This window comes from Herpailurus yagouaroundi, unplaced genomic scaffold (genome assembly GCF_014898765.1).
Source record: "Herpailurus yagouaroundi ecotype Mexico unplaced genomic scaffold, PumYag 161, whole genome shotgun sequence".
Lineage (NCBI taxonomy): Eukaryota > Metazoa > Chordata > Mammalia > Carnivora > Felidae > Herpailurus > Herpailurus yagouaroundi.
The window spans coordinates 20,469,090-20,487,680 of NW_024412402.1; the positions used below are offsets into that span (position 1 = coordinate 20,469,090).

General features: G+C 40.1%; 1 protein-coding gene across 2 annotated transcripts in view; it reads right to left on the reverse strand.

Moving 5' to 3' along the window:
- ARHGAP32 (Rho GTPase activating protein 32) overlaps positions 1-18,591 on the reverse strand; it is a 309,577-nt gene that overhangs the window by 239,366 nt on the left and 51,620 nt on the right. Inside the window, exon 1 of one of the 2 annotated variants that reach the window (XM_040483527.1) lies at positions 17,297-17,479. The exons of the other annotated variant lie outside the window; for it this stretch is intronic. The gene's annotated coding sequence lies outside the window, so the exon portion shown is untranslated. Of the gene's footprint in view, positions 1-17,296; positions 17,480-18,591 lie in introns of those variants that run through there. 2 annotated transcript variants of the gene reach the window in all.

The following is an 18,591-nucleotide window of genomic DNA, read 5'->3' on the forward strand; positions in this document are numbered from 1 at the left end:
TAAGCCATGTGTTCTTTTCATAATGCTGTACTGCCTGAACTAGTTTTTAGATTTCTGAAAATCTATAATCTAAAAGCATTAAAAAAAAATACAGTTGTATTAAGTTCTTACTTTTGTCAAATATAAGCTTTGAATTATAATGTTCTTTTGGCTTAAACTGGGCATTACTACAAAAATGGTCTTCAATAACAGTATGACTTCCCATCCTTAGAAAAAGTGTGTCCTGAAAGAAGGCCTTAGAGATCAGTATAAATGCACAGGCGCAAATTAGTTAAGGCATCAATCACATGTAAGTGGGTATTTGGGAAAAGACTATCACTCTTACTTTAAATAGTTCTTCTCAAATCATGTTTATAGTAATTTGATTCATAAATCTTTTAAGAAAAATTCGTTCCTAATTAAACCTTACACTATTGGCTCAATTATCAAACATTCTGAATTACCAAAGAGCTAATTAATACTGTTTTCACATTGTGTTACGATAAAATCTGTCCCCACCAACACCACAAAGCAACCCCAATGACTATGCATTGACTACAAACTGAGAGTTGACGTCTGCAGAAAGATAGCAAGGACACAAAAGGTAGTGTCATGGACATGCTATCAGCAAGGTTTGGGGCCACAAGAAAAAAATCATGTATCTGAATCCCCTAAAATAAGTCAATTTTTAAAAATTAAGTCACTAAAGGATTTTAATTTTTATCACCTTGACTAGATAGAACACAGTCTGCATGTTAAGAGACATGTATTGTAACATTAATACGGTGAGATAACAAACAACTAAAATATCTTAATCTGCTACATGAAATATGCAACTAGCTGCTACTAAAGCAGTAGAACATCAGGTGGCACTCTTGTAAAAGAAATAATTACTATAAAACACAGGCTGAGAACATGGGCCTAAGATTTAACGTTACTGGTTGGTTGGCCCATCCAGATTATTTTATAAACCATACATCGACAAAACTACTTAATTTTTTCCCCAAATGTATATCTTTGAGGAAATGCTTCAAATGCTACTGAAAAAAAAATCACTGTTTGGGAAACTGGATAAACGTCTCTCTTCTTCACTCTCCCTAATGTCTCTCATTTGAGTTTATAGTTAGGATGCATGTAAAACATACAACGAATATGCAACTGCACTCCATAATGCATTTACTGGTCATTCTGATTACCTTTTTTTACTTTGGTTACAAAACATCTTAGGGAAAAACATTTTTGGGGAATTTTGGGGAAAACATTCCCCAAACTGAATTTGTGACATCAAATTAAACTAGAATATACTTTTTCAAAATAACATTTCTCATGAGTAATATTTCACAAGTGTGTGCCTGAGAGTAAAACTTTTTGAAAAACAAGATTAAAATATCTTTGAATTAAATGATTTCAACAGAAACTATCAAATACTCCATATCCAATCAATTCGATGACTGGCTAATTTGTAAAATATAAAAATCTATCAAATAAGAGATTAGAACTTAATATGGTGTTCAACATTATGAATTTTTCATAGTTATATAGCACATAAACGCTTTCTAGCTCTTGTGCAAATATTTACTCTTCCAAGTTGATGCTATTTTATGTGAGAAAATCCTCCTAATATGTTTGTTCATTTTTGAGAGACAGAGAGACAGAGTGCAAGTGGGGGCGGGGCAGAGACAGAGGGAGAGACAGAATCCGAAGCAGGCTCCAGGCTCTGAGCTGTCAGCACACAGCCCTACGCAGCTGACAGCTCACAGCCTGGAGCCAGCTTCGGATTCTGTGCCTCCCCCTCTCTGCCCCGCCCATGTTCATGCTCTGTCTCTCAACAAATAAAAAATTGTAAAAAAAATTATATAAAACTTTCCATTTAAAAAACTTAGAAAAGTCCTGGTTCTGATAGTGGAGTAGCTTGAATATTCCCAACAGGTTAAAAACTTATCAACTGTGGGGGCTCCTGGGTGGCTCAGTAGCTTGAGCATCCAACTTCAGCTCAGGTCATTATCTCCCAGTCAGTGAGTTCAAGCCCTGCATCAGGCTATCTGCTGTCAACATAGATCCTGCTTTGGATCCCCCCCCCCAACGCGCTCGCGCGCGCGCTCAAAAATAAACATTTAAAAAAAGAACTTTCAGGGGCACATGGGTGGCTCAGTCAGTTATGTCAGCTCAGGTTATGTGTTCAAGCCCTGTATCAGGCTCCATGCTGACGGTGCAAAGCCTGCTTGGGATTGTCTCTCCCTCTCTCTGCCCTTTCCATGCGCGCGCGCTCGCTCTCTCTCTCTCTCTCTCTCTCTCTCTCAAAATAAACAAAAAGTTCAAAAATAAAATGAATTTTAAAAAAGAACTATCAACTGTGGACAAAATTCAAGACAAGTACTTTTTAAAAAAGACTGGATAGGGATTACAGAAGAACATCTAATGGAGGGATATATGGGTTTGGCCCAGTCATCCCAACTAGAAACAACATTGAAGGATTATCCCGTTTCAGAACCCCCCACAGGGTCAGCTCAAGCCTTTCTAAAGACCACCTTGGCTTAACTTCTCCCTCTACCCGTTTCTTCCTTTCCTTCCTCAGGTGTTGATACTAATAATATCCTAATAAACTTCCTTCCCATTAATCTCTGTCCCATAAAGTTTGCTTCCCAAAAGAACCCGACCTGCAACAGTAACTGAAAGTCAGCAAAACTAGCAGGGATTCAACCATTTAAGAAACAACTGTACTCATAGGTGAGATCACATAGATGGGCTTTTCCCCTGAGAGCATGTCCCAGTTCCCATGATATGGGAGTGTGTAGAGTTAAAGCAGAAAGCCACAGTCTTATTTGTTTGACATATTAAGTGACAGTTTGGGGTCACCAAAGTGAGTGTAAATTTGAGGATGGAAACTCCAGAAAAAAAGAGTGCTACAGAGGAAACCTACACTCTAAAAATAAGCTCAATTCACATTCTTGGCTGACTCTTTAACTCACATGTGCAAGAAAAACTAGAAGGCTAAAAGAGGCTGAGTAAGGTATCTCAGCTGCTGCCCACCATAGGAAAAACAGAATTTTCTAACTGAGCCAAGCCAAGCCAAGCCAAGTTAACTACTGGGTAAACACCTCAGGCTTTATAATGCGTATGTTAACAGCAAAGACAATGTCCCAGGATTAAAGAAGTTCCCTCAGACTAAGGCAAAACCAGTCCAGGCTGGCACAGTATAAAACCAAGGTACTGAATGTTCAATGTGATCAGCCAGTAATTCAAATGCCTACTAGAAGCAAAATTAATACTCAGGAAAAGATAACAAAAGACAGGCCCTCTATGATGCATCATCCATAATGACTAGTATATAAAACAACAACAAAAAAAATGACTAAGCCATAGTAAAGAGAAAAGCTGTCAACAGAAAAAAACATGCAATCACCCAGATATTGGAATTAGCAGGTAGGTTAAATATAAATAGACCAAATACTTTAATTAAAATGAAGAGGTGCCTGACTGGATAAAAATGCAAGACCCAACTGTACATTGCTGAAAAGTAATACCCTTTATTAATAAAAGCAAAGTGTTGGAAAAGGTCATCAAAAAGACATGAATACCGATTGACCCATGAGCTGGGCCTAGGCACTCAGATGCTCCTCCCCCCTCCCCACTCCTTGGAATGTGGGATCCACTTGGCTTTCCCACTCCCTCAGGCTGCTCCAAGGACACAGCCTGGAGACAGTGATGTGGTACTCAGAACACCTACATGCACGATATATTTGACTAAACCTAGTTAAGGCTTCTTTATAAACTTTTAAAATTTGGCAGGCAAGTGCCAGGATCTATTTATCTTACCGCTGCCCAACTCAAGCCTTGTATGTAAGTTCTCTTTGCTCATTAAAACTGTCACCTCCCAGGGCACCTGGGTGGCTCAGTCGGTTGAGTGTCCCGACTTTGGCCCAGGTCATGATCTCCCTGTCCGTGAGTTCAAGCCCCGCACTGGACTCTGTGCTGACAGCTCAGATCCTGGAGCCTCAGATTCTGTGTCTCCCTCTCTCTCTGCCCCTCCCCTACTCATGCTCTGACTCTCTCTCTGTCAAAAATAAATAAAACATTAAAAAAAAAATTTTTTTTTTAAACTGTCACCTCCCAACCTGGAGTGGCCTACCTCTTTCTTGGGTCTCTTCCTGCCCTCTGCCTAAGGGGACGGGTTTCAGATTTTGCCTGGGAATCTCCAAAGAGGGTTGTAAACCAACACAAAGATAGGCTAAGAGTAAAAGTTGACTGGCTGAACAGTCAACATAGCAAGCCAAAGAAAAGCTGGCTAAACTGTTACTACCATAGTCACTATAAGACAAAGTAGACAGACTTCAAGAAAAAAAAGTATAACCAAAGGTAAAATGGGACATTTGCAAATAATAAAAGTCAACTCATCAGGAAAATACAGCAATCATAGATGTATATGTTCCAAATAACATAAATTCAAAATACATGAAGTAAACACCAATGAAAATAAAGGGGAAAACAGACAACCATATAATAACGAGGATTTTTTAATGTCTATTATTTATTTTTGAGAGAGGGAGGGCAGAGAGACAGAGAGAGGGAGACAGAAGCCAAGGCAGGCTCTGAGCTGTCAGCACAGAGCCTGATGTGGGGCTCAAACCACGAGCCAAGAGATCATGACCTGAGCCAAAGTTGGATGCTTAACCAACTGAACTACCCAGGTGCCCCAATAACAAGAAAATTTAACAACTCTCTTCCTCTCTAGAAATCCTGGACAAAAAAACATTAAGGATACAGAAAATCTGAATATTATTAAATCAACTTGCTTTACTGACAATCAGTAACAATACCTAGAAAAGACTCAAATTTATCTAGAAATTAAGCAACATATAAATAGCAAATGAGTCAAAGAAAAAATTAACAAGAAATTTGAAAATATTTCATAATAAATGATATTAAAATATACTACATCAAAACTTGTAGGATGCAATAAAAATAGTGTTTAGAGGGAAATTTAGAGCTTTAAATGCTTAAAATAGAAAGAAAATGACTTGAAATCAATCATCTGTTGACCCATAACCTAGAATAAGCACAAGTGAGTTAAACTCAAAATTAGTAGAAATAAACCATAAACAAAGATAAATGAAATAGTAAATAAAAAATCAGTAAATCTTTAAAAACCAAGATTAATAAAAGTAAAAACCACCTCACTGAACTGATGTTATACTCCAATAAAAAGTTTCAGGGAGCCTGGGTGGCTCAGTTGGTTGAGCATCCAATTCTTGATGGGTCTTGAGTTCCATGCTGGGCACAGATCCTACTTAAAAAAAAAGAGCTCAAGGGGGTGTCTGGGTGGCTCAGTCGGTTAAGCATCCGACTTCGGCTCAGGTCGCGATCTCACACTTTGTGAGTTTGAGCCCCACTTTGGGCTCTGTGCTGACAGCTCAGAGCCTGGAGCCTGCTTCGGATTCTGTGCCTCCCTCACTCTCTGCCCCTCCTCTGCTCACACTGTCCATCTCTCTCTCTCAAAAATGAATAAATGTTAAAAAAAAATTTTTTTTTAAATTTTAAGGGGCGCCAGGTGGCTCAGTGGGTTAAGCATCTGACTCTCGATTCAGTTCAGGACATGATCCCAGGGTTGTGGGATGAAGCCCCAAGTCAGGTTCCGTGCTGAGCATGGAACGTGCCTGAGATTCTCTCTCTCTCTCTCCCTCTGCCCCTCTCCCTGGCTCATACTCTCTAAAATTTAAAAAGACATTTTTTTTTTTTAAGTTTCAAAAGCAAAGACAACTACTAGCTATGTGGTAAATGACATTTTTTCCTAACTGACTTAAGTGCACTGGGTCTAAAAAACTGGGCCTCAGAAGGCTGTCTACTTCCATCAAGAGTGTAAGTGTCCTTTTAGGCCCACTACAAAGAAGATATCCTTAACGGCCCCTAAACGTATAAAAAGGTGCTCAATTCTCATTAGCCTTGAGAAAATGACAACAAAAAACATAATAAGATATACCTATTACATGGTTAAAATTGAAAAACTGGGGGCTCCTGGGTGGCGCAGTCGGTTAAGTGTCCGACTTCAGCCAGGTCACGATCTCGCGGTCTGTGAGTTCGAGCCCCGCGTCGGGCTCTGGGCTGATGGCTCAGAGCCTGGAGCCTGTTTCCGATTCTGTGTCTCCCTCTCTCTCTGCCCCTCGCCCGTTCATGCTCTGTCTCTCTCTGTCCCAAAAATAAATAAACGTTGGAAAAAAAAAATTAAAATTGAAAAACTGAGAATACAAATGCTGGTAATGATGTAGGACAGCAGTTCTCAAAGGACAGCTGAGGATCCCCAAAAACTTTTCAGGGGTCTATCAAAAGAAAACAATTTTCATAGTAACTTATTACCTCTTCACTGTGTTACCATGATGGGTAACAAAGGCGGTACAACCATGAACAAAGGCAGTGCAATAAACTGTAGTATTAAGTCACTGTATTCTTCACCAATGTGCACTCACAATTTCAAATTGCAAAGTCTACCTTCCTTTAAAATTCTTTTTTAAATTTTTTTAATGTTGATTTATTATTGAGAGAGAGAGAGAGAGCAGGGGAGGGGAGTGGCAGAGAGAAAGAGAGACAGAATCTGAAGCAGGCTCCAGGCTCCAGCTGTCAGCACAGAGCCCAACATGGAGCTTGAACTCAGGAACAACTGAGCTGAAGTAGGATGCTTCATTGACTAAGCCACGCAGGTACCCCTAAAAATCCTTTTTTGTTTAATGTTTATTTGTTTTGTGAGAGAGAGCATGTGCAGGGGAGGGGTAGAGAGAGAGGGAGAGAGAGAATCCCAAGGAGGCCCCACTTTCAGTACAGAGCTCGACAAGGGGGCTTGATTTTATGAACCATGAGATCATGACCTAAGCTGAAATCAAGAGTCAGACATTTAATTGACTGAGCCACCCAGGTGCCCCATACTTTCATTTAAAATTCTTAAAGAAAACAGCAAAAATTATTAATTTTATTCAGTCTTGACCCTGAATCCATATCTCTCTATATAATATTCTATGTGATGAAATGGAAAGTGTGTATAAAGCATTTTAGACTTCAAAATACAACAGATGATTATGTTTAGGAAATCATTATAGTGATTAAGATACAAGATGAACTAGCCCCATTTTTTCACTGAACACCGTTTTTATTTGAAAGAACAGAGGACAAATTACAGTTACTCAAACTATGTTATCTGGCAGATATTTTCTCAATAATGAAGTAAGCCTGTCACTTCAAGGAAAACAACTGCCAGCATTCGTGGCAAATAATAAAATTTGAACTTTCAAGTAGCTAGATTTGGGGAAAATCTGTATCTGATATCGTGAGCCTGACAGCTTTTCTGATGAGATTAATGACTATATGAATAAATGGTCTCATGAGACCAAAATCAAGGTGTCAACCAGGCTTAATCCCATCTGTCAGCTCTGGGAAGATTCTTCTTCCAAGCGCATTCAGGTTGTTGCACAAATCCAGTTCCTTGCAGTTGTAGGACTGAGGTTCCCATTTCTTTGCTGGAAGTCACCCAAGGGCCACTCTCAGCTTCTAGAGGACACTCACATTCCTCATCACATGTCCCCTCGCTTTTATTTCTGAGCCTGCAATGATGCACGTAATCCTTCTCATGCTCTGAAATCTCTCTTGGCATCCCCTTCTGCCACCAGTCTGAGAAAACTCCTTCTAGAAGGGCCTGTGTCAGGGGCACCTGGGTGGCTCAATCGGTTAAGTGTCCGACTTTGGCTCAGGTCATGATCTCGCAGTCCGTGGGTTCGAGCCCTGCACTAGGCTCTGTGCTGACAGTTCGGAACCTGGAACTTGCTTCAGATTCTGTGTCTCCCTCTCTCTCTCTGCCCCTCCCCACTTGTGTTCTCTCTCTCTCTCTCTCTCTCTCTCTCTCTCTCATAAAAAAAAAAAACACAAAAATTAAAAGGGCCTGTGTCATTAGATCGGGTCCATTCAGATAACATCCATATTTTAAGGGCAACTGACTTGAGACTTTAATCACATCTGCAAATACCCCTCATATGGAAAAAAAAAAATGTCTCTTCATAAATCATGCTGGAAAAACTGGAAAGCTACATGCAAAAGAATAAAACTGGACTACTTTATTACACCATATACAAAACTAAACTCAAATGGACTAAAGATCTAAATGTGAGACCTGAAACCATAAAACTAGAAGAAAACATACGCAATAATCTTATGGAGACGCTGACTTTAGCAACATATTTATGAATATGTCTCCTCAGGCAAGGGCAAGAAAAGCAAAAGTAAATTTCGGGGACTACACCAAGATAAAATGCTTTTCCACAGCAAAGGAAAGCATCCGCAAAACAAAAAAGGCAGCCTGTTGATTGGGAGAAGATATCGGCAAATGATACAACTGATAAGGAATTAATATCCAAAATATATCTAGAACTTACACAATTCAACACCAAAAGAACATTCCAATTAAAAAAAAAAAATGGGCAGAGGACCTTAACAGACATTTTTCCAAAGACATACAGATAGCAAACAAACACATAATAATTGTGTCTCACACCAGGCAGAATGGCTAGTACCAAAAAGACAAGAAACAGGTGTTGGTGAGGATGTGAAGAAAAAGGAATCCTTGTGCTCTGTTGGTGGGAATGTAATTTGGTGCAACCACTGTGGAAACAGTATGGACGTTCCTCAAAAAACTAAACATAGAAATACCATCTGATCCAGTAATTCCACTACTGGGTATTTACTCAAAGAAAATGAAAACACTAATTCAAAAAGATATCAGCACCCCTATGTTTATTGCAGCATTATTTACAAAAGCCAAGATATGGGAACAACCCCAATGTCCATCAACAGATGAATCACAAAGAAAATGTGGTATATAAATATATATACACAATGGATATTAATCAGCCTTAAAAAAAATCATCTTGCCATTGTGACAACATGGATGGGCCTAGGGGGTGTTCTGCTAAGTGAAGTAAGTCAGTAGCAGAAAGACAGATACCACATCACTTCACTTATGTGTGGAATCTAAAAAGCAAAACAAACAGACTCTTAAACGCAGGGAACAAACTGCCGGCTGCCAGAGTACAGGTGAGTGGGGAGACTGGCAACATAGGTGAAGGGGATTAAGAGGTACAAACCTCCAACTAAAATAAATAAATCACAGAGATGAGAAGTATAGCATAAGGAATGCAGTCAATAATACGGTAACAATGTTTGGTGACACAGGGTGACTACCCTTATTGTGAGCATTGAGTACAGAATTGTCAAATCACTATGTTGTACATCTGAAATTAATATACACGGTAGGTCAACTATACTTCAATAATAAATTTTTAAAAACTCCCTCTGAACAGTACCTAGATCAGTGTCTGATCGAATCATCAGGGGAAAGGAATCAAGGGTTGGGGGGTGGAAATCATCGTTAGAATGTTGCCTGCCACACTGCTCACAAGCTGCTGCTAGCCAATGACAGAGTGCCACAGGGATATAAAGGCAAGCCTGTCCCTAGGAAGCATGTGGTTCCCCTGAGAAGTGACCTGGGCTCAGTGGTACCCCATCAGCTTTAACAGAACTTTAGTACTGCACCACAGTCCGGGCTTCTCCTACCCACCTTTCTTTTCTTCCCTGTCTCTTCCACAGGGGTCAAATCTGCATAGATCTTCTTCCAGCTGGAGGGATGGAACAGTCCCTAATTGGGGTATGGATTCTTCAAACATACAGATTTGTCAAAACGCATCAAATACATACTTAAAATGTGTTATGCTTAATATTTTACTACATGTAAGTTATACGAAAGAAAGAAGAAGGAAGGAAGGAAGGAAGGAAGGAAGGAAGGAAGGAAGGAAGGAAGGAAGGAAGGAGGAAGGGAGGGAGGGAGGGAAGAAAGAAAACTATGCTAGGGGCACCATGGTGCCTTAGTTGGTTAAGCATCCGACTTCGGCTCAGGTCATGATCTCATGGTCTGTGGGTTCGAGCCCTGCATTGGGCTCTGTGCTGACAGCTCAGAGCCTGGAACCTGTTTCAGATTCTGTGTCTCCCAGTCTCTCTCTGCCCCTCCCCAACTCACACTCTGTTTCTCTCTCTCAAAAATAAACATAAAAAAATTTTTTTTAACTATGCTAAATAATTATCAATACTGTTAAGGAAAAAAAAAAAAAAAAAAAAAAAAATTTAATAACTTTTAAAAATATTTATAAAGAAAAAAAAAAAAAAAAAAAAAAAAAAGCCCTGAGCCTTTAATCTTTTGTGGAGACATGCATTAAGCATTGAAATAGTTACTGACTGGGGTGCCTGGGTGGCTCAGTCAGTTAAGCCTCTGACTTCAGCTCAAGTCATGATCTCACGGTTTTTGAGTTTGAGCCCCGCATCAGGTTCTATGTTGACAGCTCAGACCCTGGAGCCTGTTTCAGATTATGTATCTCCCTCTCTCTCTCTCTCTCTCTCTCTCTCTCTGCCCCCTCCCCAGCTCACACTTTCTCTCTCTCAAAAATAAACACTAAAAATTAAAAAAAGAAAAAAAAGAAAGAAACAGTTACTGATTAAATGATATGATGGCAGAGATTGCTTCAAAATAATCCTGGATGATAGGAATAACTCTGAATAAAACAAAATTGGTCAGGGGCACCTGGGTGGCTCGGTCAGTTAAGCATCTGACTCCAGACTGCAGCTCAGGTCATGATCTCAGAGTTAGTGAGACTGAGCTCCGTGCTGGGCTGTGCATTGACTATACGGAGCCTGCTTGGGATTCACTATCTTCCTCTCTCTCCCCCTCCCCTGCTCTCATGCACTCACACACTCTCTCTCTCTCAAAAACAAGCATTTTTCATATAATAGGCTATTGAAGCTAAATGAGAAATAAAAAGTAAAAAGATACCTAACCAGCCTAACCAACACTTGGCAGTGAACAAGAATTCTAATACACAATTGGTTTGCGTACAAATTGGTACACCCTCTTTAAAGATAAATCTGTCTAGGGGTGCCTGAGTGGTTCCGTCGGTTAAGCACTGACTTTGGCTCGGGTCATGATCTCGCGATTCACGATCTCGCGATTCAAGCCCCATGTCGGGCTCTGTGCTGACAGCTGAGCCCGGAACCTGCTTCAGATTCTGTGTCTCCCTCTCTGTCTCTGCTCCTTCCCCACTCGTGCTCTGTCTCCTAAAAATAAATAAACATTAAAAACAAATTTTTTTTTAAAGATAAATCTGTCTAAATCTACCAACACTGAAGTTATATGTACTCTTCAACCCAGCAATTTACTTTTAGGATACCCTAAAGAACTCACCCATGTGCACAAGGAAACATGTACAGGGCTGTTTAAGGCAGCACAATCAGCAAAAAATTTGCAACAATCTAAGTATCTTTGAATCAGGTAATGGATGAAGTAACTGTGGAATATTCATACAAAATATAAACAACCAAAATGAACAATATCTTTGTATATTAACATGGATGATATCCAAAAAAATGATGAGGAAAGGGGTGCCTGGTTGGTTCAGCTGGAAGGGCATGTGACTCTTGATCTCAGGAGCATGCCCCATGATGGCCATAAAGCTTACTTAAAAATAAGTATTTTTTAAAAAATGGAATACACTCATTTATTTTTTTTAAATGAGAAACATGCACTTTTTACATAGTTTTAATACACACTAAGTAATGCTATATATTATTTTTTTTTAATGTTTATTTACTTTGAGAGTAAGCGCACACACAAAGCAGGGGAGGGGCAGAGAGAGAATCCTTGCAAGCAGGCCCTGTGCTGTGGAAAGAACGCCTCATCACATGAACTTCATGCTTCTCCAAAGGGAAGCCTCTAACAGTATAACTGGGTTCTATAAGGGGAAAAAAGCCAAAGGTAGTTATTCCTAATTGTGAGTAACCACCTCACCATTCTCTTAGTTTTCTAGGTTTTCAAGTAGGACTTCACAGGTTCCCATCACTGGAGTGGATTGAATTTCAGCCCCCAAAAAGATATGTCCATGCCCTAATACAATACCCAGACCCAGTGAATATCACATCATTTAGGAAAAAGATCTTTGCAAATGTTAGTTAAGGATCTTGAGATGAAATGATTCTGGAGTTAATTCTAAATGCCATGACAAGTGTGCTCATAAGACAGAAGAGGAGACCAGAGCACAAAGGACAAGTCTATGTAAAGACAGAGGTGATGACCAGTTATACAGCCACAAGCCGAGGAGTGCAAAGAGCTACCAAGAGCTAGAAGAGTCAAACAATCTGGGGTACCAGGTGGCTCCGTTGGTTAGGCATCTGACTCTTGGTTTCAACTCAGGTCATGATCTCACAGTTTGTGGGATCATGCTTGGGGTTCTCTCTCTCTCTCTCTCTCTCTCTCTCCCTGCCCCTCCCTGTGTGCTTGCCCTCTCTCTCTCACTTTCAAAAAAAATGAATAAAGTTTAAAGAAAGGGAAGGGAAGGGAGGGGAAGGGAGGAGAGGGGAGGGGAGGGGAGGGAAAGGGAAGGGAGGGGAGAGGAGGGGAGAGGAGAGGAAGGGAGGGGAGAGGAGGGGAGAGGAGAGGAAGGGAGGGGAAAGGAGGGGAGGGGAGAGGGGGGGAGAGGGGGGGAGAGGAGGGGAGGGGAGGGGAGGAGAAGGGAGAGGAAGGGAAGGGAAGGGAGAGGAAGGGAAGGGAAGGGAAGGAAAGGGAGGGGAGGGGAGGGGAGGGGAGGGGAATCAGTAAGCATCAGGTCATGATCTCATGTTTCTTGAGTTCAAGCCCCACATCAGGTTCCACGCTGACAATGTGGAACCTGCTTGGGATTCTCTCTCCCTCTCTCTCTGTCCCTCCCCTGCTCACATTCTCTCCCTCTCTCTCTCTCAAAATAAATAAATAAACTAAATTAAAAAAAAATAGTAAAACCAGGAATAAGTGATATTATTGGGGTACTGAGTCTCTGGTCACAAGAAATTACAGACATCTGAGCGTATGTACAACAGGATGTGATTTGCAAAAGCTAATCTGGTTAAAATGCTACATTAAAAGATGTGTTTAAACCTAACGTCAATTTATGAATAAGTTGTATCTTATCGATTCTAATTACACAGAAACAAAAGTAACTGGATTACGCAGAAATTCTGACAGTTAAGCTCAACTACTTTTCCTCAACCCACATCTCCAAGGCCTCAGGCTGTTCTGACCAGCTCGCCCCCAGTTTCAGCGGGGATGGCATGGCCCTGACCCCACTGATGCAGACTATGTTTTGGAAATTCCAAGCCTGTATCCCCCTAAAAATCCCAACTACTGTATAAGCAAATCCTGTTGCTTTCTCCGCAAAACGTACCCTGAGTTGCACTGTTTCTCTCCCGTCCTCTACAAGCTCAGCGGAAGCCATCACCACCCTTCACCTGGACCAGCTGTTGCACCTCATCCACCTGCCTGTTCCCAGTCCTGCCCAGACGGGTCTGGTAATCATTAGCAAAGGGGTAGTGAGAGTGGTATTTCCAAAATCTAAATACTCGCCTCATCACTCATCACTCACCTATTTACATTTCTGATGGCTCTTCACTTCACTGTCAAGCTCCAGCCCTGCCCATCTCTCACTTCCCCCTTGGTCCATTGCCTTCCAACCACAGTGGCTTTTTTGTTCCTGCTGCAGACCACGTTCGTCCCTTTCACAGCGCCTCTGCGCTACTACCCCCAGAGTTCCAGATTGTGACCCAGCTGCCTCTTCACCCGGGCCTCACCTCAGAAGTCCCTCCTGAGGCCATCCGGGACCACACTGACTAAAACAACCCTCCAATAACTTGCCATCACTCTTAGCTCTAATAAGTAGAAATTGGCTAACGACCCCATCACCCAACTCACAACACTCTTGTCTATTCTTTACACAACACTGCAATATTTCTGAAATTATCTTCTTTTACTTATTTAAGCAGAATGCAGATCCTATAAGAGCAGGAGTCCTGTCTGTATTCACAACACACGGAAGCAGGAATTTGTTTGTTGTGGCACAGGCACTTTGGAAAACAGATTGGCATTGTTTCCTGAAGTGGGACATTCACATATGCTATGATCTAACAGCTCATTTTCCTAAGAGAAACTCTTGCACATGTACAACAGAAACAAGTCTAAGCATATTCTCAGAAGCACAATTCACCAGTAACAAAACAAAAACTGGGGAACAACTAACATGTCCACAAACAGAAGACCACATAAATAAATTCTGGTTAACAGTCACAGAAGGAAACATACATACAAGATGAATAAATTTTAGTGACAAGTGAAAACAAGGATAAATTTTAGCAATGTAATATTAAGTGGAAGAAATCCCCAAGATTAAATAGAGCATCATATTCTTTTTATAAAAGTTGACACAATGAGTTTTTTAAAAAATAAAATATTTTTAGAAATACATAAATGCAACAATATAAATTAAAAAGGAAAGGAGGTGAATAATGTACATAGGAACCACTGCTTCAAATGTTTACAACTAGCTTGGGTTTTTTTTTTCTTTTTTTTTAATTACAAAAACAATGTAATGAGGGTAAAGTACAAAAGACACAGTTCAGAATTTCAGGTTTGCCCCCATCCCAGCATGATGGGAATACAAACCCAGATCACAGGTTCAGTGACACAAGTTTCTCCCAGTAGATGCCAGAATGCTGCCCAGGACAGTTCAAGTTTTTTGCAAGCCCTTTCTGGAGAATGCTATGATGTAACGTGCGGCAATGCATGATAGCAGATTAAAAAACTACATAATTTTAAATAGAAAAAAAAAAAAAAAAAGTCCTGAAATGAACTCTTTACCTCTAGCAATAACACACTGGTTAAAGACTACCCTCCCTACTTAGCTGCCAACATTCTTCTTTACTCTTTTGGAACCTGTACAATATTTCTGCCTGGAAGTTAAGAGACAAATGACTTTCAAGACCAAAGTATTTATGGAATCAAGACAATAATGCAACAACCTAAAAGTGTAACAGGCACTGGTTTAAAAAAAAAAACCTGGGATATGGTCACTCAAGAGAATATCAGGCAGCCTTTAAAAAAAAAAGAGGGGCGCCTGGGTGGCTCAGTCAGTCAAGCGGCCAACTTCGGCTCAGGTCGTGATTTCGCAGTCCGTGAGTTCGAGCCCTGCATCAGGCTCTCTGCTGACAGCTCAGAGCCTGGAGCCTGTTTCAGATTCTGTGTCTCCCTCTCTCTAACCCTCCGCCGTTCATGCTCTGTCTCTCTCTGTCTCAAAAATAAATAAACGTTAAAAAAAATTAAAAAAAAAAAAGAAAGAAAGATCAAGGAGACACTTTATATAATGATACAGAATTCTGTATTATGTAAAAAAAAAATTTCAAGATACAGAAAAATGCATACAGTATAACACTGCTACAATTTCTGTTTAAAGTAGGAAAAAGAAAATATATATACAAAAAATAATTATACTCAAAATATCTAGGATGTATGAGTGAATATTGTAAATTCTTCTATTTCTTTTGAACATCTGATTATTCAAAAAATAAATTCTATATATTTTTAAATAAGACTATAATGCAAACCAAATATATTCCAAAGAGCATTGGTATTTTTCCAAAGAAAAACTACTCCAAGGTAGCTATTCTTACCTTCCTAGTTTTGTATATTCACAAACCTGGATGACAAAAATATTGTCTACTGTTCAGTGGTTCTGATCTTATTTGAAGCTTTTCAAGGATTTTAAATTAGATTTCATCAAGCTAACGTGAACAACTCCTTTCACATTTAAAATGCTATTATCTCGGGGCGCCTGGGTGGCGCAGTAGGTTAAGCGTCCGACTTCATCCAGGTCACAATCTCGCGGTCCGTGGGTTCGAGCCCCGCGTCAGGCTCTGGGCTGATGGCTCAGAGCCTGGAGCCTGTTTCCGATTCTGTGTCTCCCTCTCTCTCTGCCCCTCCCCCGTTCATGCTCTGTCTCTGTCTGTCCCATAAATAAATAAAAACGTTGAAAAAAAAATTTTTTTAAATGCTATTATCTCTCACCTATATGTAAATTAGATTGGCTTATTTTTCTTATTAGCCCTTCTTAGTGCTTGAAAAGATTTATACCTATTATCAAAACTGTACCAACAACCAGTATCAATTCATGTCCCATCTTTTGATTCAGTAGCAAGACAGTTCATATTTTTAAGTGTAAAAATAATTGGCCTTATTTGGTTTGGGGAAGAACTGTGGGTTTTTTCCCCCCTTAGGTGTTAGGTAAATGAGTATTTATGTCTAAAATGACCGGTCATTTCCTTCATACACCCAACCACATACTTCAAAAGTGGAATGCTGGTTGGGCTTCTTGGTGTGGAGCATGTCAAACTGTTAAATTTTAAACCAGATAATGAAGCCCAAAACTGACCATCTTCACATTACTTCTCAAAATGGAAGTACTACAGCAAGTACCAAGGAAGAAAAAGTTAAAATGTCACATCTTCCTAGGGGGTCAATTTTAAACACTGTTATATTTATATAAATTTCAACATATTATGGTGTGTTCATTCCAAAAAGTCATGTGGATTTTAAGATAAATATGAGGGGCGATTGGGTGGCTCAGTCGATTGAGCGTCTGACTTCCGCTCAGGTCACGATCTTGCAGTTTCTGAGTTGGAGCCCCACATCGGGCTCTGTGCCGACAGCTCAGAACCTGCAGCCTGCTTCAGATTCTTTGTCTCATCTCCCTCTCTCTCTCAAAAACATAAAAACATTAAAAAAATTTTTTTAAAAGATAAATATGAAATTTGATCTACATCTAACATTAGGTGTACCTCAGTAGAAAGTCTGTGATTAGCCTACCATCAGCTGATTTTATTCTAAATGAGAAAAAATGTACACAAATAAGAAAACAGGATTCTAATCACAAGGTACCTATTTTTTTTCCAGAAATTTGCATTTAATTTGAAAGCAGTTAAGATAACAAATCAACTAAAATGTCTAGTGTATTTAAAAATAGTCCCTATTTTGGGGGCGCATGGGTGGCTCAGTCGGTCAAGCATCCGACTTCGGCTCAGGTCATGATCTCGCGGTTTGTGGGTTCGAGCCCTGCATCGGGCTCTGTGCTGACAGCTCAGAGCCCGGAGCCTGCTTCAGATTCCCTGTCTCCTTCTCTCTCTGCCCCTCCCCCACTCACGCTCCATCTCTCTCTGTCTCTCAAAAATAAATAAATGTAAAAAAAATTTTTTTTAAATATTCCTTATTTTGGCTCTCAGTTTTCATTAAGTCCTTGCTGTCTGGACCACCGCTAAATGGCGTAGAAATATTTACTGACTTGACAGCACAGGATACGTGACACTCAGCAGAGGAGTAACGCCAAACTAAAGAAATAACTTTTTCCTGTTCCACTACAGTGGGTAAGTTTTCCTTGTCTCCTACCTCGGAATTCCTTTAAGGACGATGCTTGACGGCTCCAGCCTTTCATTACGCCATCTCTTCAGTAACTGCTGATGCCTTCTTCAGTGTAGCACATGTACGCACAATGCTTAACGTGCTTTGTAGAATAGGAACACAAGGTCCTTATTCTTAACACCTTAAAAGCAGTAACGGTGACCAACCAGCTCTATATGTGTAAAAGAAGGAAAAATCATTTTCACACAGATGAAGCACACGTTCTGCTTGCAGGCTGCAGCTGCAACCTCTATTTCTTTCCGTCAAGTTTTCCCAGATAATTTCCTCTAGGCAAACACTGGCTGTTACCTGCTAGACTGCTTTCCCTGCTACCGCTTTCCAGTAACCTAAGGTTTTGCACAATACTATGTCTCGAAGGGCATTTTTGTTGGAGCAGCCTCCAGCAGTGCAGCCCTGTGCAGCACTTCAAAGAGCAGACCATCAGAAGGACCCAGTACTTGCATTTACCTTTGCACAAGTCTTCATGACAATTTGCACAATTCCAACCCAGCATATCCAGCTTATTCTAAGGCAACTTTCAAGTTAACTGCCCCTTAAATTATTTCTTAAAGGTCTATCCCATTTTCTGACCCACTGACTCTGCTTAACCATAAATTTCCACATGTCTCTACAAAGTTAGAGCAGAAAAGGGGGTAGGATATCAAGAAAGAGTCAAAGGAGGTTTCTAAGTATTTTCTACAAATAATGACCAGAATAGTGCTATTAAGTGCTATATCAAATAAGTGGTAAATAACTGAACATTTTCTGCATCAGCCATTATTGCAGCGTTGTCTTTCTAAGCCCATTATGTACATCTTATTGCCTTCTTAATTCATATTCAGAGGACTCGGGAGAAATGATGTTTTTTCTTATTATTGCCTCTTGGTTCATTAAAATCTATACTTCATAGAATGAAGCTACTTATCTCACCTGAGAGATGCAAGACCATAAAAGCATCTGAAGAGTAAAGCCACAAAATTTTAACAACAAACAGCTTGCAGAAGCATAACAAAATTATCTGATAAAGTTGATATCTGTGACTTGAAAACTTCAATGTGATTTTATTTTACTGAGCCATATTGTGCACTTGGTCTTCCACTAACATCGATGAGATGAGTGAGCACATCCATAGTATACTTTTAAAATGCAATTACAGAGCTTCAAAAATATAGATCTCAAAAAGGTTTCAAGTTTTTATTTCACTTCCAGTTAGTTAACACACACTGTTATATTAGTTTCAGGTGCACAACACAGAATTCAACACTTCCTTTTACACCACCCTG